The 21,668-nt window shown below is 37.2% G+C and overlaps 1 long non-coding RNA gene across 2 annotated transcripts; it reads left to right on the top strand.

The window, feature by feature from the left end:
• The first annotated feature begins 30 nt into the window (after positions 1 to 30).
• LOC120101546 (uncharacterized) lies at positions 31 to 20,049 on the top strand. 2 transcript variants are annotated; one of them, XR_005502146.2, is made up of 3 exons: positions 31 to 87; positions 2,005 to 2,026; positions 7,664 to 11,884. It is a non-coding gene; the product is annotated as an uncharacterized LOC120101546 (long non-coding RNA). The 2 variants fall into 2 exon arrangements; XR_005502145.2 differs by lacking the exon at positions 7,664 to 11,884 and adding an exon at positions 19,920 to 20,049 and having other exon boundaries at positions 39 to 87; positions 2,005 to 2,188.
• The last annotated feature ends 1,619 nt before the right edge of the window (positions 20,050 to 21,668 follow it).

The raw sequence follows: 21,668 nt of genomic DNA, 5'->3' as shown, positions 1-21,668 counted from the left end.
GGAAAGGGGAGGAGACTGGAACCGGAAGAAGAAGCGGCCGGAAGAACATGGAGGCAGATGTTAAGATCCCTCTCTTCACCTTTACAGGTTGTTATGAATATTCTTAAGGGATGGATGTGTCAGGACTCTGTGTGTCTAGATGAGCAAATTGTATATTATCGGTTGGATCAGAGGTTATTGTGTTGTGTGTTCTTTCGTGTGGCAATTTAAGAGAATTTGTGATGGCTGGAGACACTGGGTGGCCATTGAATTGAGATGTGTGTGTGTTTGGCATGGTGGCAACCGCCTTGGGAACTAGATGGGTAGAGAGATTGCAGCCAAGCTCAGAAAGAAGCCATCGGCAGTGTGATATGGGATAGAACAAAGCCGGTGAGAGGCTTTGCTGAATGAGATGAAGATGTTTACCAGATATCTTGGGGCACTGCAGTGTCAGACCTAGTAAAAGACACTTTTTTAAATGTAATTTTACAGCAACATTGTCCACTGACTTTTTCTGCTTCACTGTCACTCCTTTAGCTTTTATTATCTCCTGTGAAGATCTGAAGATTCCCATGTGTCTCTGCTGAGAGTGCCCTCTGTTCTGCAACCCACCTCTCTTATCCTCTTTGAATACACATTATTTTTCTAATGTAACTGCTTGCAGTTTTTCACTAATAGCCTTGAACCCTGTCTAGATGCTGGCTGCTAGCCATCAAAAACATAACTGGAGGTGGGGTGCAGGAATGGGCTGCCATGTTAAATCGCCTCCTTCCCTCCCTCTGGGAAAGGACCTTAACCTCAAGCACTTTCAGTCAATCACAGTCCAAGCGAGAACCTTGACAATGTTCTGCAGCACTGATTGGTTCCATAAAACATGCTGGCTGGATGCAGAAGTTGAGTTTCTTTTAGCTTATTTCATAATAAAGGGCAATGCATGTGCTGAATTCATGGTAATTCAAATCTGACACAAATAATACAGCAAATAATTGCAATGACCTTTAACTCACCTCAAATTTAAACAAAGGTTAAGCTGCCCTTTACTAAAGTAAATATTTGCTGTAGTCAAATAAATGCAGACACCTTTGGAGAGCAGAATACATTGCCAAAGTAAACGAATCTGAAAATGGTTACAACCAAATAATTTTAAAACACAAGGAATGAGGGACTTTTCAGAGTAAATGCCATGCAGACAGCAGGACCTGCTATTCTTGCTTTACCTTAGTGTTTGAAGGGGGCCTCCTTGTGTGGTTGCTGGGAAATGTCGCTTGAAATGTCTATCCAGGAGGACAGATTTCAAATAGAATTATTACAAATGAGATAGTTTAACTCGTTTCTTCATACCCTGTGGCAGTAAATAATTTATACTTTATTCCATAACCACAAACAAACCCTCAAACATCTAAGTGGTTACCAAGAATAACCTGATGCTTTAAAAAATAAACCACAGGACAACACTAACTGCCCCCAAGAAAGTAGCTGATAAGTTTATGAAGCTCTTATCCCAACATTTAGCTGTTAGTCAGATAAGGACCAGGTGTGCTCTCACATATTTTAATTTGTTTAGTCTGTGTCTCCTTCAAATAGCACTTAAAAAAAAAAAGAAAACATTGATTGGGAGGGTTATGTAGATACTCTTTTGAAAGTTTACTTAAAAATAATTTCTCTTTTTTGGTCCAAAAGCTAATGATATGTTGACTTTTATAAAGAAGCCATCAGCTTGTTATTACAATTGGTATTGCCTCCAAATTCTCTCTTCATTAAAATAAGGCCACCTGATTTAATTAGAAGGCTTCTGCATGCCTATAATATTTTTGGTCACAATTAAAATGATGTGTCTCAAGTAGGGATTAAATTTACATTTAATAAGATGATAATTGTATGCTAAAAGGAAAAATAAGTTCATTACTTTTGGTTTCTTTCACGGCAGCTTTGCAAACTCTGTTAAAAGACCCAAGATGTTCTTAAAGTGCTGTTGTGAGGCTTAATTAATGGGTTTATTTTTAACTTTGTTTTTGTTTGTTTCAGATAAAGCCAAGCCCGGGTCAATGTAAGTCTCTTCCATATCTCTCTTGATTCTGAAATTCTTCATCCGTGATTCCTTAAACCTGGGAAAACATTACCTCTTCCTGCAGCCGGTAGACTAAGGCCGGTACAGTAACTGGTGGAGCAGCTGCTCGTCTGTAATTTCAAAGACCATTTATCTCCACAGGTACTGTCTTAGCTGGGTTTTCTAGTGCTGTGAAGAGACACCATGACCAAGGCAATCCTTATAAAATATGAATAGGTTTTTTTTTTTTTTTGCCGTGTGTCTAAATTTTTTTCCATCTTTATTAAATTGGGTATTTATTGTTTATATGTCAAATGTAAACCTTTCCCAGTTTCTAGGCCAACATTCCCCTAACTGCGCCCCCTCCCCTTCTATGTGGGTGTTCTCCTTCCCATTCTTCCCTCATTTCTGCCCTCCCCCCAACAATCCCCTTCACTGGGGGTCCAGCCTTGGCAGGGCCAAGGGCTTCCCCTTCCACTGGTGATCTTACTAGGATATTCATTGCTACCTATGAATTGGAGGCCAGGGTTAGTCCATGTATAGTCTTTGGGTAGTGGCTTAGTCCCTGAAAGCTCTGGTTGGTTGGCATTGTTGTTCATATGGGGTCGCAAGACCCTTCAGTTCTTTCAGTCCTTTCTCTGATTCCTTCAACAGGGATCCCGCTCTCAGTTCAGTGGTTTAATGATGGCATTTGCCTATGTATTTGCCATATTCCGGCTGTGTCTCTCAGGAGAGATATACGTCCAGTTCCTGTAGCCTGCACCTCTTTGCTTCATCCATCTTATCTAGTTTGGTGGCTGTATGTGTATGGGCCACATGTGGGGCAGGCTCTGAATGGGCGTTCCTTCAGTTTCTGTTCTAAACTTTGCCTCCCTATCCCCTCCTAAGGGTATTCTTGTTCCCCTTTTAAAGAAGGAGCGAAGCATCCGCATTTTCATCATCCTTCTTGAGTTTCATGTGTTCTGTGCATTTTGGGCAATTTAAACATTTTGGGCTAATAGCCATGTATCAATGAGTGCATACCATGTGTGTTTTTCTGTGATTGGGTTACCTCACTTAGGATGACATTTTCCAGTTTCATCCATTTGTAAATAAGGGGCTGGCTTACAGTTCAGAGGCATAATTCATTATCATTATGATGGGAAGCCTGGTGACACACAGGCAGAAAGTACTACATCTCGATCAACAGGAAGCAGAAAGAGAAGGTGACAAGCTTCCTCCAACAAGGCCACTCCAATTAGAAGCCTTCTAATACTCAAATAAAGCCACATCTCCTATTCATACCACTCCCTATGGCATTAGGAGGAGGCATTTTTGTTCAAATCACCACAGTTGCTTTCTGTCTCTCCACTGAAATGATTGGAACTGATGTTTTTGGGAAGGGATGAGGATGCCCTGGAGGGGCACTGAAGGTATTGTCTGGTCAAATTACAAACACGTGAAGGATGCTGCCTGCATCTTGCTTTGTTATACCCTAACAGTCTGACCTATTGAACCCCCTCCTGTGGAGATCTTGATATGTTTAACACCTTCGTTTCGCTCCAGAAACATGTTCCAGGAAGAGGTCACCGCTTTAATGTGTTCCTGGAGACCATGTATAAGTAATAAAAATTGAAATAAAACCATTTTATATCAAATAGGCTTTGTGGTCATTGTTGTTTAATGTTTAACTTTGGGGTTTTTTGTTGTTTTCCCTTTTTTTTTTGTTTTGGTTCAACTGATTTTGATTTTTCTGAGGCAGAGTATTAATATGTAGTTTTGGGTGGGTAGAAACTCAGAAGTTCAAAGTGCCCTCAACCTTGTGAATTTATAATTATCTAATATAATAAAACCCTATACTGTAAATTCTAGTATTGTAGATGGGAACCACTATAGCTGGACAAATTATGAATTTTATAAGTTAAATAATTTTATAAATTATCCATTAGACGATGGTGTTTCTTTGTAAGACAAAAAGGGAGACATCTGTGCAAAACTCTGATACATTATTTAATCTAAATTAAAGCCTTCCATGTTCTTAAGATCAGCATCCTCCTTCTGAAAAGAATATATTTTCTTTACTTTTAAAAACTGAGATCAAAGGCAACCAACAGATTGGGAAAAGATCTTTCCCAATCCTACATTTGATAGAGAGCTAATATCCAAAATATACAAAGAACTCAAGAAGTTAGACTCCAGAGAGCCAAATAACCCTATTAAAAATGGGTAACAGAGCTAAACAAAACATTTTCAGCTGAGGATTATCGAATATCCAAAAAGCACTTAAAGAAATGTTCAACATCCCTAGTCATCAGGGAAATGCAAAGCAAAACAACCCTGAGATTCCACCTCGCACCAGTCAGAATGGCTAAGATAAAGAACTCAGCTGACAGCAGATGCTGGTGAGGATGTGGAGAAAGAGGAACACTCCTCCATTGTTGGTGGGATTGTAATCTGGTACAACCATTCTGGAAATCAGTCTGGAGGTTCCTCAGAAAATTGGACATTCCACTACCTGAGGACCAAGCTATACCTCTCCTGGGCATATACCCAAAGATGCTCCAATATACAACAAAGACACATGCTCCATTGTCTTAATAGCAGCTTTATTTATTTATTATAATAGCCAGAAGCTGGAAAGAACCCAGATGCCCTTCAATAGAGGAATGGATTAAAAAAATACTGTACATCTACACAATGGAGTACTACTCAACTATCAAAAACAATGACTTCATGAAATTCATAGGCAAATGAAATGAGCTGGAAAATATCATCCTGAGTGAGGTAACTCAATCACAGAAAAACACACTTGGCAATGCACTCATTGAGAAGTGGATATTAGCCAAAAAGCTCGAATTACCAAAGATGCAATACACAGACCACAGGAAGCTCAAGAGGGATGACCAAAATGTGGATGCTCCCACTCCTTCTTAAAAGGGGAAAAATATCCAAAGGAGGGGATACAGAAGCAAAGTTTAGAGCAGCGACTCAAGGAATGGCCATTCAGAGCCTGCCCCACATGTGGCCCATATATATGCAGCCACTAAAACTAGATAAGATTGATGAAGCTAAAAACTGCATGCTGAAAGGGAAAGGATATAGATCTCCCCTAAGAGATACATCCAGAGCATGTCCAATACAGAGGTCAATGCTAGCAGCAAACCACTGAATTGAAAACAGGACCCCCTTGGGGGGAATTAGAGGAAGTACTAAAAGAGTTAAAGGAGCTTGAAACCCCATTAAAACAATGCCAGCCAACCAGAGCTCCAGGGACCAAACCACTACCAAAAGACTATTCACGGACTGACCCAGGGCTCCAACTGCATACGTAGCAGAGAATAGCCTTGTTGGGTCACCAGTGGAAGGGGAAGCTCTTGGTCCTGCCAAGGTTGGACCCCACCCCCAGGGCAGGAGAATGTGTGAGGATGTTGGGAGCAATGCCCTTGAAGCCCTCCATTATTGATATTATTATTATGATTAGAATTAAGTATGACTAGGCTCGTGGAAAATCCCCAGCCAGCTGCAGAAGACTAATATAGATCTGGTGGTTAAGATGAATAATGATCTGATAAAGCTCTGACCTTGCTGAGAAATACATCTGACGGCATGATACCCAATGTGATGGCCTGTAACCTTTCTAAAAAACCAACATCCTGCTGACCAATAGATATGACAAACTTGTGACTTTTCTAACATCCTTTCAACATCAGCTGATTTCCTGACTGTGTCCTTGGCCTGAATAAATGTTTCATACTTTCCCCCTTCCTCTGTTACCCCTGTTATGGTATAAATTCAGCCTTGGGAAAAAATAAAATTGTCGCCTTGGTCAGATTCTTGTCTTGGTGTCCTTCTTCGTGTCTCTTGTCCCCCATTCTCTTCCAGGTACCCTCAACCCCATCGTTGACATGGGGGCAGTAAGGGAGATGTATGGGGGGAGTACCTGTATGGGGGAGGGGAAGAGGAGGGGATGGGAGCTTATGGACAGGAAACTGGGAAGGGGAATAACATTTGAAGTGTAAGTAAAGAAATATATCTAATAAAATTTAAAAAAAAAACCTGAGATCAAGTACACCTTGCTTAGAACATAGGGCATAAAACAAAGTTCAAAAGGCAAAGCCATCTATGCCTCCAAGTCCTCAAATGGACTTTATAAAAACAATGTGTTCTTGAAAAGTGGCTTTTTGAGTTTTTCAGTTAAAATTGTGGAGTTTCTTAAACTTCATATTTACTTGCTATTTCTGTTTATTTCTAATCATTTGAAGGCCTGTTCATCTCTTTGGCTTGCCTATTAATTTTAAAGCCTTTGAAAGTAATCACCACAGGTAGATAGCTGGATAGTCATGGACACATTTGTTTAATCTATTCTTCCTGTGTTAAGACTTGACGTTAAATGCAGGGAGTATTGTGTTTTAAATACTTGTTATCTCTGACCAAATTCTTTACCTCGCTAGAATATTATAGAATAGAAAGGAATTAATGAGGAGAGTAGAAGTATAAAAAATAAAAGACAGAATTCTGGAGCCAGTAATATCGGGGCAAGGCAGTGCTCTTCTGACAAACAACCGTCTTATTCATGAGGAGAAAGGTGGCATATTTCCTGAAGATGAGCAAATTCATTTCCCTACGCAAACTAGGGTTATTCAAAGAAGTAATGGGGTATTTCACAGTTATAAGCTTTAGAAGTGAATCAAGAACTTTTGCTTAGTTATTTAGAAGGAAAGCCACTACAAGTAGTGCAAAAAGTCATGAAGACTATTAAAATCAAAAGAGAAAAGAATTATGTCATTGAGCCAGATGATATCACACGAGAAACCAAGCAACAAAACCATAAGTTGAAGGTTTCTGTGGGTATAAGTTACTAAGCAATTTTTCCTGGGCCAAATGTGGATGCCTTCCCTACATGCTATATACTTTGAAGCAACCAAGACTTAAGAAGAAAATTTCAGGTCTCTTGGAAATAAATGTATGCAGAAGCAATGGTGGGTAGTAAAGAGAAGAGAATTCTTAAACAATAAGTGAGTTGTGTGGAGTATTGGGATTAATAAAACAGAAGGACAGCAAATGGTTGTTCAATACAGACATGTGAATAAGTTATGTCATTTCATAAGTAACTTGGACATTTTTCTTCTCTCTCTCTCTCTCTCTCTCTTTCACTCTTTCTGTCTGTCTGTCTGTCTGTCTCTCATACATTACCCACACACACACCCCATTTTCCCTCATATTTTGAAATATATTTTCACTTCTTCTCTGAGCTACCTTTCAGTAGGATTTAGCACTTACTCCCATCTCATAAGATTTCAAGTGGTTATTTTCCTTATTCAAAGAGAAGTTCACTGAAGGCCTAATACCATTTTAGATTTTTTTTATTACATTTATACATCGCTAAGCACTTTGCACATGCATTACATATTAGTATTTAAGAAATATAGAAAGAGATTTACTTCTTGTAGATCTCTTATTTTGACTATAAATTCTGGCCACAAACTTTACCGACACTAGTGAGACCAGGAGCAGCTTTCTTCATTTAGGGGTCTGTGTGGAGACAAGGAAGAGACAGTACACGTTAACAAATATAATAAAAGTGTGTGAATATTGTGCCTCTGATGCTGTCTTATGGACCTCAGTTATTGAACGTGATACTATTTTCCATTTGTACAGGGACAAGATACTCAATCGACAAGAACCATAAAGACACGCTCTAAGATCAAGAATTGACAAATGGGATCTCATAAAACTGCAAAGCTTCTGTAAGGCAAAGGACACTGTGGTTAGGACAAAACGGCAATCAACAGATTGGGAAAAGATCTTTACCAATCCTACAACAGATAGAGGCCTTATATCCAAAATATACAAAGAACTCAAGAAGTGAGACCACAGGGAAACAAATAACCCTATTAAAAAATGGGGCTCAGAGCTAAACAAAGAATTCACAGCTGAGGAATGCCGAATGGCGGAGAAACACCTAAAGAAATGTTCAACATCTTTAGTCATAAGGGAAATGCAAATCAAAACAACCCTGAGATTTCATCTCACACCAGTGAGAATGGCTAAGATCAAAAACTCAGGGGACAACAGATGCTGGCGAGGATGTGGAGAAAGAGGAACACTCCTCCATTGTTGGTGGGATTGCAAACTGGTACAACCATTCTGGAAATCAGTCTGGAGGATCCTCAGAAAATTGGACATTGAACTGCCTGAGGATCCAGCTATACCTCTCTTGGGCATATACCCAAAAGATGCCTCAACATATAAAAAAGACACGTGCTCCACTATGTTCATTGCAGCCTTATTTATAATAGCCAGAAGCTGGAAAGAACCCAGATGCCCTTCAACAGAGGAATGGATACAGAAAATGTGGTACATCTACACAATGGAATATTACTCAGCTATCAAAAACAACGACTTTATGAAATTCGTAGGCAAATGGCTGGAACTGGAAAATATCATCCTGAGTGAGCTAACCCAAACACAGAAAGACATACATGGTATGCACTCACTGATAAGTGGCTATTAGCCCAAATGCTTGAATTACCCTAGATGCCTAGAACAAATGAAACTCAAGACAGATGATCAAAATGTGAATGGTTCACTCCTTCTTTAAAAGGGGAACAAGAATACCCTTGGCAGGGAAGAGAGAGGCAAAGATTAAAACAGAGACTGAAGGAACACCCATTCAGAGCCTGCCCCACATGTGGCCCATACATGTACAGCCACCCAATTAGACAAGATTGATGAAGCAATGAAGTGCAGACCGACAGGAGCCGGATGTAGATCGCTCCTGAGAGACACAGCCAGAATACAGCAAATACAGAGGCGAATACCAGCAGCAAACCACTGAACTGAGAATAGGACCCCCGTTGAAGGAATCAGAGAAAGAACTGGAGGAGCTTGAAGGGGCTCGAGACCCCATATGTACAACAATGCCAAGCAACCAGAGCTTCCAGGGACTAAGCCACTACCTAAAGACTATACATGGACTGACCCTGGACTCTGACCTCATAGGTAGCAATGAATATCCTAGTAAGAGCACCAGTGGAAGGGGAAGCCCGGGGTCCTGCTAAGACTGAACCCCCAGTGAACTAGACTGTTGTGGGGAGGGCGACAATGGGGGTAGGGTTGGGAGGGGAACACCCATAAGAAAGGGGAGGGGGGAGGGGGATGTTTGCCCGGAAACTGGGAAAGGGAATAACACTCGAAATGTATATAAGAAATACTCAAGTTAATAATAAAAAAAATTAAAAAAAAAGACCCTGTGCAGACCTCATTATTCCTTCCACCTTTTCATAACTCATGCCTGATATAGATAAACTCTACAAGTTTTTTTTAATTTATTTCCCATCCTTTGTTTGTCAGTTGCTTTAGAACTCAGTGAATCTGTTCCTTCTTAAGCCATTTTAAAATGTTTTGTGTCTTTTCATCCTCTTCTCCACCTCACCAAGACTCTTCTTTTCAAACCAGTATTCCATCATATTATATATCTTTAGCAGATCGTCTCTGATACATATGGCAACAAGGCAGGGTATAGATTAGATAATCAGTCAAACAAATCTGGGCATGTGTGCCGCTGACAATACCTGCTTGCCAACAGAACATACTACAAGCCACCTCTTACTATTTAAAATGAGTGACTGGGAAGCTCTGGAGTCAGTGTCTAACGGGGAAGACCTTGCCCACTCTCACAGTTTATTTGGCCAACACAGAATGTTTAAAGTATGAGTTCGTTGCCAAACCCTAGGAATCTGAAACATTGACACAGAATCCAAGTTTCTATAAGAATCCTGTTTTGTAAGTAAGGCTGCAATAAGGCAGGAGCCCTGACCACTCCCTGCTACTCAGTATCAATTATTGCTATCACTTTTTTTTCTCTTGCACTGCTTTTCCTTTGAGCTCAGTGAGTTGCCACTATTCACAGCCTTCTCATACTATCAATAAAATAAGAATATATTGCTATTATTGCTGCTTTAATTTGTTTCCTTTTTCTAGGAAGAAAAAGTGATAGACTTCCTTAAAATATTTATATTTCTGTACATGCACTGTAATCTCACGTATGGAGTAATATTATGTATGACTCAATCCATTGAATCAAATGAAAAAATGAGAAAGCAAATGCCTCAGAGGTTCACCAGCTTCGTCTTAGTAACTCTAATTTGACCTTTTATTCTAACGATCTTGGTTACCTTTTCATTAGCCATGAGCAATGATAGTATTAAATGTAAGCACAGTAGTAAAGGATAAACTGATGGAGCAAGTACACATATGCATGTACACACACACACACACACACACACACACACACGCGTGCACACACATACACACACAAACATACATATACACACAGGCATATACAGAGAGAGAGAGACACACATGCATGCACACACGCACACACAGAAACAGGCATAGACATGTACACACACACTTGAGCACGAGTGCACACTCACACAGGCACATACAGAGACATACATACATGAACATACACACACACACACACACACACACACACACACACACAAAGGCACGTACACAAAGCTGAAACTAGAATTAGTTGGCAGTTATGTCTTAAACTCATCCTATTGGTCACTGATCCCTGCCCAGCACTGTGTTTTCGGAATTTGGGGGCCATTACTGTCATTTTATTGTTTATGATTACTAACAAGCTACGTTTTAAAATTTTACCAACATATCAATTCCCTTTTCCAAACAAACTATACACATTTTCCCCCATGGCATTTTAAGCATGAAATGTCTATCTTTCCTCCTTGCACTGTGTGAATAAGGTAGAAAACCCTTCAACTTGGATGTAGGCTCAGCTAATAATGGTAGGAAATGGAAATACATTGAATGAAATAAAAATTCAGAGGACCAGAAGGTCTAACTCAGAAAAGGGAGAAGACATCTTTATTAAAGGTTGAAGGTGAGGCATGACCTGGGAAAGTATATAGATGTGTCTGATGTTTCTCAGTAATTATCAGGAATAAATGGTTAGAGCAACTGTATGTTATTAATGCTGAGCACTTATTCACATCCTATGTGTCCTGGAACACCTTAAAATTAATTAAATACTGTGTACTCCACACAAATTGTGCAGCGCATGTCCGAATCGTTTAGTATAGAATAACGCCTTTACGATCCATTTTTCTGAATTCTTCTAATGTCAGAAACTAGGACTGAATTTATATCAAATATTTTTTCTCTAAAAGTGAAGTGTGAGTGAGGCAAAATAAAAAAAAAAAGCGTACATCTTGTATTACTAGGAAGCTTCCGATTATCAACTAACACTCAAGGACACCACTGCTTTTTGTATGCTTGGGATGTGAGGGAACTTGAAAGTGAGGCCTGCCTTAGTCTAAGGGATTTTCTGAGCCACCACTAAGTTGTTTTCCCTTTGACTGTTCTTTGGTTCTTGTCCTGAAAGGAAAGTTCATTCAGTAGTACCACAGTGGATGCTGTCCATGGCGATCTGGATGGGAATCAGTAGCAGGGGGGTCGCCACCATGTATGAGGTTCAGCCGGGATGTCACTCTTCAGAGACACAGTGAGCAACAGGGAAGAAGAGGAAGTTTCTGAGTGACCTCCCACAGGAGACCAGCAGTCAGGACTGTAATAATGGTTTACATTGGCAGAACTCCACTCCTGGGGTGGTCCATAGTGACATTGTCAAGAATCTCTTTCATTCGCACTGTGAATAGTGCAGGGACAAGTTGGTTGAAAGGTGAAAAGTTAGAAACGACTGCTGTTTTTCATGGTTCTGGAGAAGGGGAGTGCAACTTAGAAGCTTGTAAGCAACCGATTTGGAAAGAAAAGGCAAAAATGCTTCCTTTTTTTTTTTTTCTTGAGCTCTCACAAACAGTGCATGCGGTTCCTCATTAACAAGCCGCACGAGCTCTGTCCTTTTGGAACTGTGGCTTCCTTTGGATAGTGTGGGTTTATTTTGCTAGCAAATCACAACGTACTGAGCTTCAGGGATTCTGGCTTAGGCTACTTCCAGCAGCAGTTTTCAAAACTGGAGAGCAAATAGTACTCAGAATTCAGAAGTGTGCTACTTAATCAAATTTAATGATTAATAATCTGTGAACGTTTCCTTTTTAGTTAAAGAATTAAAGGTTTGTGTCATATTTCAACTCCGTGCAAATTTGAGAGCTGCAATCTTCTCACATGGTACGGCTCTACCTACTCAGTCCTTCACTTAGGACCAGCCTCGCCCTTGATCTGTGAGGAGTCACTGCTTCGTTCTATGCGTACCCTTTAGTGTTGGTCAAACACAAATGAAATAGAAGGAGACAGGAAAAAAGAAAACTCCCATGATCTAGAGCAGTAGAAAATTGACAGGCATGTCATTTTTTTTAAGAAGGGTTTTACATGTAAAGAAATCTCAGATTTAGCAGATCTTGAAAAGGATCAAATTCACTCACAGCTTATTGCCATAAGAACATCCTTTCAAATGTAAGGGGCATTTTAACTGTGTCCAGCTTAATGACATGACATCTTAACAGTAATAAATAATACTAACCTAAAAGTATCTACTTGGATTGACTTGTATTAATTGAGAGATTAGAGGTATGGAACCCATTTTTTGAAATTGTATTTTAATTTAATTTGAAATCACATTTTCAATTCCAAACTCCATTTGCCATGTGCAGTTAGATAACGATATCAGTCTTGTTATTATCAACCCCTTTGTTCTCCAGCCCTGTAATTTGAATGTAGGTGTTGAAGTTTTTCATTCTTCTTCCTGCTGATTCCCATTTTCTCTGGCAAGTCTGGAAACCTCGGTTTTATAAAATCACAAATGACTGGTGTACCTAGAGCTTTGCCACTGTTCTAGACACATGTTCATCAACATAACAACAGCATCTCTATTTTTCTATTGCTTTTTACTAGAGGAATAAGTTTCTTTATAAAGATCTAGGTCTCCGTGATATGAAAAAGCAGATGTATGGTGGGGAGGGGATAAATAGTTAATTGCTAAAAAATGTTGCTTGCTTACTTGTTGGCTCATGTTTGCAACTAGCCACAGATACTCTTCCTCTTCAAGTACCAGTAGGGAGACCAGCCTTTAGCTCATGACGTTTTAGACAGTCATTTTCTTCCATCTACTTTCTCTAAACCAGACATGGGCATAGGTTCTGTCTCTCAAAGAAAGCGTACAGGCTTCTAGCTTTGGCTTCCAATACTGTGAGATTTCAAGGGATTAGTGTTTCAATTGCTGTAATTAACATACATTTAACCTATATAGGGATCCTTGACATGAGTGTACGGGAAGCCAGAGGTGACATTATTAACAGTCTCCTACACTTTCACACTGACGTGAAACTTGCAATTTTGAATATCTGAGCTGTAAGGAGGTGAGATTTATTTATTAATTATTTTCGTAATTATAGGACTTTAAAACTTGGGAAGAAGTAAGAAGTTACATTTTCACTAAAATAAAGTCAACCAGATACCTTGAGAGGAAAAAGGCTTATCGACTGGTTCTTTTGGCAGTGTTTAAACATCTTAGAACAGAGGAGTTAGGATTCTCACGAAGTAACTCATGAAAACCCCATATGTTATTTAAAAATATTAGTGAATTGATATTTTTAGTTTTAAATATAGCAATAATGCTTGTTGAGAAACACAAGATAGAAAATTATTATTAACAGTCCAGAATGTGCAACATGTATTTTCAGATACATGGTTACAGATGAAGCATCTGCAGGTTCTAATAGATTCCCAATGTGAGATCATTGCTTATGAACAAAGTAAAGAGTGCTTTGTACTCACAATACTTTTATCTTTTCTATCGTTGTTGTGCAGGTACATAGACGCTAGAATAGTATATATTCTTCTGTAATTGTTCATTTTCTCTATAAAATACATGAGCTTTTAGAAGAATACTTCATGTATCATTCAGCATAAGGTAATTCCTGAGCAAAATAGCAACATTAGGCCTTTCAAATTACAGATTGTGTGTGTGTGTGTGTGTGTGTGTGTGTGTGTGTGTGTGTGTGTATTGCCCAATGTAATATAAGAACAGTACAGGTCAGAGTACTTATTTGGAAATTAGTGGGTTTGCCATAGCAATAGTTTCTATATGAAATCACACCTTCAGAACTAATATATAAATGTGCATGAACAGGTATGTAAATAGATGTATATACTACATCACATAATATGTATAAATATGCATATGTATACATATTTATACATATGGATTTGCTGTATTTCAAAAGAATGTGGTTCATCATAGTTAATTTGATTATGCTAGGTATTAATATATGTAGGTATACAGTTAAGACTGTGTATATATAAAATACAATTTAATTGTATGATGTAAATGTCATATATTTCAATTAAAATATAAATATATCAATTTCATTATATATTCTTTATATATTTAATTAAAATGTAAATCCATCCTTTTCCTCCCACCAGCTCCTTCCAACTCCTTGCATGTATCCCACTCTCAAATTCACCATATTGAAATCTTCCCCAGTAATTTTTGTGATGTATGCATAGGCACATATTCCTTGAATCTGTTTTGTTTTCTGCGTTTATATGGTTTCAGGCTTGGCTACTCTATACTGGAAAGCCAGTTTAAGAGCTATTCCTAAAGAGGCCCATCTCCTCTCTCAGCTGTCATCAGTTGTCAGTAAACAAAAGACAGAAAAGAGAAGAGAAATGGAGAGGAAGGAAGAAGTGGAGAGCAAAGGGAATGGAAGGGAAGAATTGAGTTATTTTTCAACTTTACATATTAATCATCTTCCATGGGTCTTTGGGACATAACCAAGGTAAACTAAAATCAGGATGGAGTTGACTATTGCAAAGTCTAATTCACAGTAACCACACAAGGAGTTCCTGGGCACAGGCCAGATTACAAAACTCCTATCCACGTTGTTTACAGTGGAGTTAGTCAGTTTATTAGTTAGAGTGCTTCATTATGTATAAAAAATGCCAGTGATAGTCTCCTAGTCAAAATAAACAGGCATAAAGTGTTCTGCATACACTATTTGTGGGGAATAGTTACTTTGCTATTTATTTAATAATTGACCATAAATGGAGTCAAAGTGCAAAGGGAAAAACTAAAAAAGCAGCCCACTAAGGGCTTTTTGAAAGATTGATAAATAATGTGGAATCTCAATTAGGCTGTAGAAGGAATGCAGATATTAAAAATTTGGTCAAGAATCTAATTAGCTGGAGGTAATTAAACAGTCTCACACGGGGTCATTAATCTTTTCCATAGACCTTTGATGTTTTGCACAGTGTCTTCTAGTCATTAATAAAATTCATAACACTCCACTTTGTGCTGTTTTATCATCATGTTTTTTACTCTGTAAGAGCATAGAGCAAGTGTCATTATATCACAAGGACCTTACTTTAGTTAATTTCTTTTCTTCCCCATATACTTGTTAGGATTAACCATTTAGAAACCCAGATGAGAAGCAAAGGACACAGTTAAATATTTGCTAACTTTAGTAAATAATGCAAACTTACTGTTTTGTTAAAAATTTTAGGGCTTTTTTTTTTCAAAAATAAGGTGCATCCAAATGTCTCTGCAAAAGGCAAATTATTTTGGGATTGAATATAGTTATCAGAAAATGCACAAAGCCACATATTAAAGTTTTAATTCCTCAAAGATAGGTTTACTTAATAAAATACACTAAAAGGAAATTATGAGCAAAAATTGTACATTGAATAGCAATGGATCAGGAAGCATTTAATAGTGCATTCTTTTGATAAGTTTCAAAGTAATGACATATTCCGAACAAGCTGGATTATATAAGACAAGTAAAATACATACACTTCCTTTAGAAATATGATTCGTTTTTATTTTTTAATGTTTTTTTATTCTTTAATCTTTTTCTTAAAGTCCAGACTTTATCTTTATCCCCCTCCTTGTCCACCCTCCGATTATTCCACATCACACACACACACACACACACACACACACACACACACACACACACACACAAACGGATACCCTATCCCCACCCCCACTCCACCAGACTTCCTCATTCTCTGGGGCCTCAAGTCTCTCAATGGTTAGGTGCATCTTCTCTGACTGAGTCAGGACCCAGAGGACCTCTGCTATATATGTGTTGGGGTTCTCATATCAGCTGGTGTATGCCGCGTGGTTGGTGGTTCAGTGTCAAAGTGGTCCCGGGGATCCAGGTTAATTGAGACTGCTGGTCTTCCCACAGGGTCTTCCTCCTCTTCAGTTTCTTCCAGCTTTTCCCTAATTCAACCACAAGGTCAGCAGCTTCTGTCCATTGCTTGGGTGTAAACATCTGCATCTGACTCTTTCAGCTGCTTGTTGGGTCTTTCGGAGGGCAATAATGATAGGTTATGATGGAAATAAAAATACTTTATTGTCAGAAAAGTAACATTTATGTATATATTATTTTATTTAAGTCTTCAAAACAAAAGAAACCTTTTGTTTATTTGAATTAACTGTATTTGTAATAGAGCCTATTATTTCAGTACCCATTTTATTTATACTTGGGTAGACCATATTAGATTAGCAGAGCATGCTAAAACAGATTCAGCTATTCTGAACAGTTGACTGCATGGATGCCATCATATAGTGGCAGTATAAAATGAACAAAAAATGCTTTTTTTATCTGAAGACACATGAAAACTTAAAATTTATTGACTACAGAAATTCATGGAAATGATATCTGCAAACACACAGCATGCAAAGCATTATTTTATATTCATTGATGTTTCTAATACAGTGCTTGTCAGCAAACCAAAGAACTCATGCTTATTTAATTAAATTCACCTAAGGTTGCTTCTGGATGTGTAGGGTTTATGATATTATCATTTTTGTTCAGAATCGGTAGGTGTTTCTTTTTCAAGGTTCATATATTACAAATAGTTACCACTACTTTTTGAAAAAAATGATAAAGAATAACTATATGTTACTAACCCCTATATAATGCCACATAAAACATTGTAACAAACCACGGAATTTGATAACAATATATATATTGTTTTTGCTTTGACACCAGGAAGAATTAAGTTTAGAAAAAAAATGTCATGAGCATCATAAGAGAATGATATTATTAAAGAAAAATATCTTGACTTTCATTATCAGTAGATTATATAAGATTGAGATACGACCCATTTAGCATAATATGAGGAGACAACATATCAAGTTCATGTACAAGAAGGAATTGCTTAGAAAAAATCCATTTGAAATCCCCAGTCAAAAATAGAAACACTCACTCACACTGATTAAAATTTAATAGTGATTTGACTAATCAGGGTGTTTATTCTAAGCAATTACATAGTATTGCTAATTGTTAATTTGTATAGCTTTGTTATTCTCATTAATCTAAAACAGGTTGAGCTTAATGGCTAGAGGAATGTAAATACCTCTACCATGGAGGAATAACCAAAAATAAAATAAAGCTAAGTTTAGATCAGACTACGAGATACGGGCCACCTGTGATGGATTTTCTGCATTTCGTTAGCAAAGTAATTATCTGTCTTATATGAAGCCCCAAACAGGAATCTATTTCAAGCAATTTAAAATAACTTCACATAATAATAAAAAAATGTGTGCAGGGATGTTGGTAACACTGAATCCAAGTAAAATTTTAAATGGAAAGCTTGCTTAAGATGCTTATATGCCTTTGTGTCTATGCATTTGGTGGGGTTTTAGGCATGCCACTTTTATTGAATATTTTTCATATAGGAGATACTGCCTATCTTAGAGGAAAAAATAAACAGACCACATATTAATGCAATTTATCATCTTGTGGCATATAAAAGATCTTTAAAGGCAGTTTTAAAGCAAAATGATTTAAATGTAAATAAAAATCTATGTATTTAATAAATAATATCAAAGCAGTGTTTTCATGAGTAAATAAACTACATAAATATTAAGGCACTAGACATTTGTTATTTTAATATTTAGGTGCTTTACATACAATGGTTATGTTAGCTAACTGGATATTCACATGCAATTTAAATAGTTTGCTCAAAAATTGAGAACTGCATAGATTGTTTGAGGAGTAAATATGTCCTTTGATAGGTTTACCTGTATCTTTTAGTCTGGGGCTTTTTGCTCTTTCTTTGTATGAACATTACCTAGGAACAAAGAAGGAGTATGTTTGGATCTGATGGAAATCTCTGAGGTTCAATACTAACCCCCAATTTCCTGCTTAACTGTAAGGTCATTCCCCAAACAGCAGGGCATACAGAAATACACAATTCAGGACTGTTATATCATTTCCTGTCCTCCTCCCCATCAACTGTTTCTGCCAGAATGGCTAATCATGACCTATTTTCATCAACTAAAAGTAGCTAAGAAAAGAAACATGAAGTAGAAGAAATCGCTTTCCTAAATGTAGTTATTAAATCTGGACTTAAGAGGGCAGGAGATACTCTATATACAAACAGCAGAAGATGAAGAAAAACCCTGAGAGGGAAAAAAATCACCCTTATATTCCCGTGACTGATAAGGTGATTTATCTTCAATAAACTCTATAAATGCTTTAGTTATTTGACACCATGATTAACTGGATTTACAATATTGGAAGTTGTAGACTTTCCTACCCACTGTATTCAGCGTACTTCACTGAATTTGAATTGACCATGTATTTTTTGCTGTTGTTTTGTTATTTTGTTTAGACATTTAAATTTTCTGGCAGATTTTGGATTCATCAGGATGAGGTGGCTCGCCTCTAAACTGTAACTAGGGTACATGCCATTTATTTAAAGGAACACTTAACGGTTTTCAAATCTTTGCTCTATTCGAAAATACTTCTTTAAATCATTGATAACATATGTCATGAATGAATCCATCACTGAATCAGTGTGAATGTCGATGTACAAATCAGCATGTTGGATTTCTAATACCTCAGCTGAATGTCTATAACATTCACTTCCTTATTAAATTTAATTTTAAAAATCAGTGGACTCGAAATTCTGAAAACAATCAACATTTTGGAAACTGAATCATTGGTAATAATCAGTTGTAGTAAGATATTCAGGAAAATCTGTCAATGAGTATAATGCATAGTAACATTATTTTTAAGTGGCACACACACACACACACGTGTGTGTGTGTGTGTGTGTGTGTGTGTGTGTGTATTCACTCTTACATCTCTAATAACATGTTCAAATAATTCTGCCAAAATTTCAGTGTTACTTCTGTGGATATTTTCAAATTTATTATTTATTTCATTACCAAACTTTCATTATAAGTGTTTAGAAAACCTTTCATGAAAAGTAGGATATTTCACCGCTTCTAACATGAAATTTAACTTGTCACTATAATAGATATTATATGAAATGAAATATTTTTTCAAACATTTTTTATATATATCAGTGTCACTTAACTAACTAAACACTATAAATATTAAAATAGAAAAAAGTGAACAAAGCTAAAATGTCTACATTCCTTGGCATGAAATAGTCATGGAGCAGAAGAGAGGCATATTATGAGACTAAGGTTGGATCTACTTCTCTCATGAAGACACTAAAGTAAACAGTGGATTTGTTTTAAAGGAGACTTATTTGCCTTGGATTTAAGAATTATGAAACATCTTTACTTTCAAAATTAGAAGCTGAACTTTAGGCTACTCCTGGACTTGCTGTGTTAATGATTCCCCTTTTAAAAATTCTTTATTTTTGAAATTATGATTATATCATACTCCTCCTTTCCCCCAAACCCTCCCACATACCACTCATTGCTCACCTTTAAACCCGTCATCTTTTCTTCATTAATTATTGCTACATACCTTTATATTTATAAATACCACCTATTCAGTCTATATGGTATTACTCACACATTTGTTTTACTTGACACTTGATAATCAATTGTTGACCCTTCTTTTAGTTTCATTGAAGGAACTAAAGTACTTCTAGGATTATCTGCAGTGAGACTTATTTTCATTCTTACTAATATCAACTTACTTGTCATTTACAGACTTGAATGATGATCATCTCTGATACAGAAGAGTTACTTCACAATATACTCTACGCTCCTATGCCTTCATGTGTAGCATTTCCTCAGTAACATACTTTGAGACTTTAATCAGTAAAATGAATTTCTAAAACCAAGTGTTCCTACCATATTCCACCTAAATATCGTACTCATAAAATATGCAATTTATATACTTCAAATGTTCAACCATTAAAATATTTTATATATTTATTGATCTAGTCTTAGGAATTCTGAAAGGCTTTGGATCATATGGGGGCATATTTAAAGTTTGCTATTTTCCATGATTTCTCTGAACTACTTATCTTGGGAAGGACTGAAACTACATTCATAGTATCGAACATAGTTGCCATGTTTTTGCCTGGATAAATCCTTATATGAGTTTCAATATTTGTTCTAAGGCCAGAGAAGCCATGTTCTCTTAGGAGGTGACTTCTTGACATTTCCTTTCCATGTTTTACCTTCCAGTGATACAGTATGAAAATCACTAGCAGATAGTGTATCCTCATTCCAACCTTTTGTAGTGAGCTCTATCAGCCATTTTTCTGAGGAATTAATCATTCACTGTCCTTGAAATAAACAACGGCTTATCTGAAGGAAATAACAATCTAGACACTGATGATACAACCATCTTTGCCTCTAGAACTAACATGAGATGTAAAGAAAAGCAGATGTGAGAAGTCAGGTACAAATTCTGGACCATGATATGGTACACCCCTAAAGATCAGTTTTCTAATTAATATAAACAAATTTTGAGAGTATGTGTCTAAATGGATATTAAATTTGTCAGACATTGAGAGAAATATAAAGCTAGATTAGGTTGAGTTTGTTAACATTTGTCCATGGAGCTGATATTGTGTGTTAATGCTACAGCTGAGATTATATTCATGATTCTTTCCTCAATAATGGGAGGTCTAAGAGAGATGTCTTACATTAATCCTATAAGAAAGAGATTTCTGAGAGATGTATTTATGTCATTGATCTTTTATGTGATCTTGGATGTGACACTGCCTAGTGCGATGGTTTAAATGCTCTGGGTCTAATTAGACCCCATATTACCAAGAACCAAAGGTACTACTGAGTCACAACAAACAAGATGAAGACATTTATTATAACAGACATCATAGCAAAACAATGTTCAAAATTCTCTTGCCGATGTAGACCTTTGACACTAACTCATTAATCATAATGTTTCCAGAAGGGAAATAAACAACACTACTGTGACAGCTTGTCTTAGTTGCCAACTTGATGCAATCTAGAATCATCTGGGAAGACAGACTTAATGAGGATTGTCCAGATTTGGATGGACTGCATGTATGTCTGCAGTGGATTGTCTTGTTTACATTAAGGCTGGATAATACACATATCGTGCAAAGCACCATTTACTGGACTTGAGTGTAGAACGTGAACTGAGTGTGAACATTTATACATTAACTACTTTTGTTCCTAGACATGACATGATCCAGTTCCTATCTCATAACTTACTTTCTATGGTTGGTTGTAAACTGGAATTGTGGGACAAAAATCAACCTGCTCTCTAATTTGCTTATCAGCAAGAACACTAAATATGGTACTAAGATACCAATTATGATGTTTCTCAACATTTAAGCCATCAAGTTGCGTAAGTAGAAAAATTCCATAACAAAGCAATTAAAGAATGTCCTAAATTACCTCAGTAACCAATTTCTATAATTAAGTCATTTTTCAGACCCAGTGATTTCAGACCCAAATCCC

This window comes from Rattus norvegicus, chromosome 3 (assembly GCF_036323735.1).
Source record: "Rattus norvegicus strain BN/NHsdMcwi chromosome 3, GRCr8, whole genome shotgun sequence".
Taxonomy (NCBI): Eukaryota; Metazoa; Chordata; class Mammalia; order Rodentia; family Muridae; genus Rattus; species Rattus norvegicus.
The sequence above is the reverse complement of the archived record's forward strand: the minus strand, read 5'-3'. Positions and strand labels throughout refer to the sequence as shown.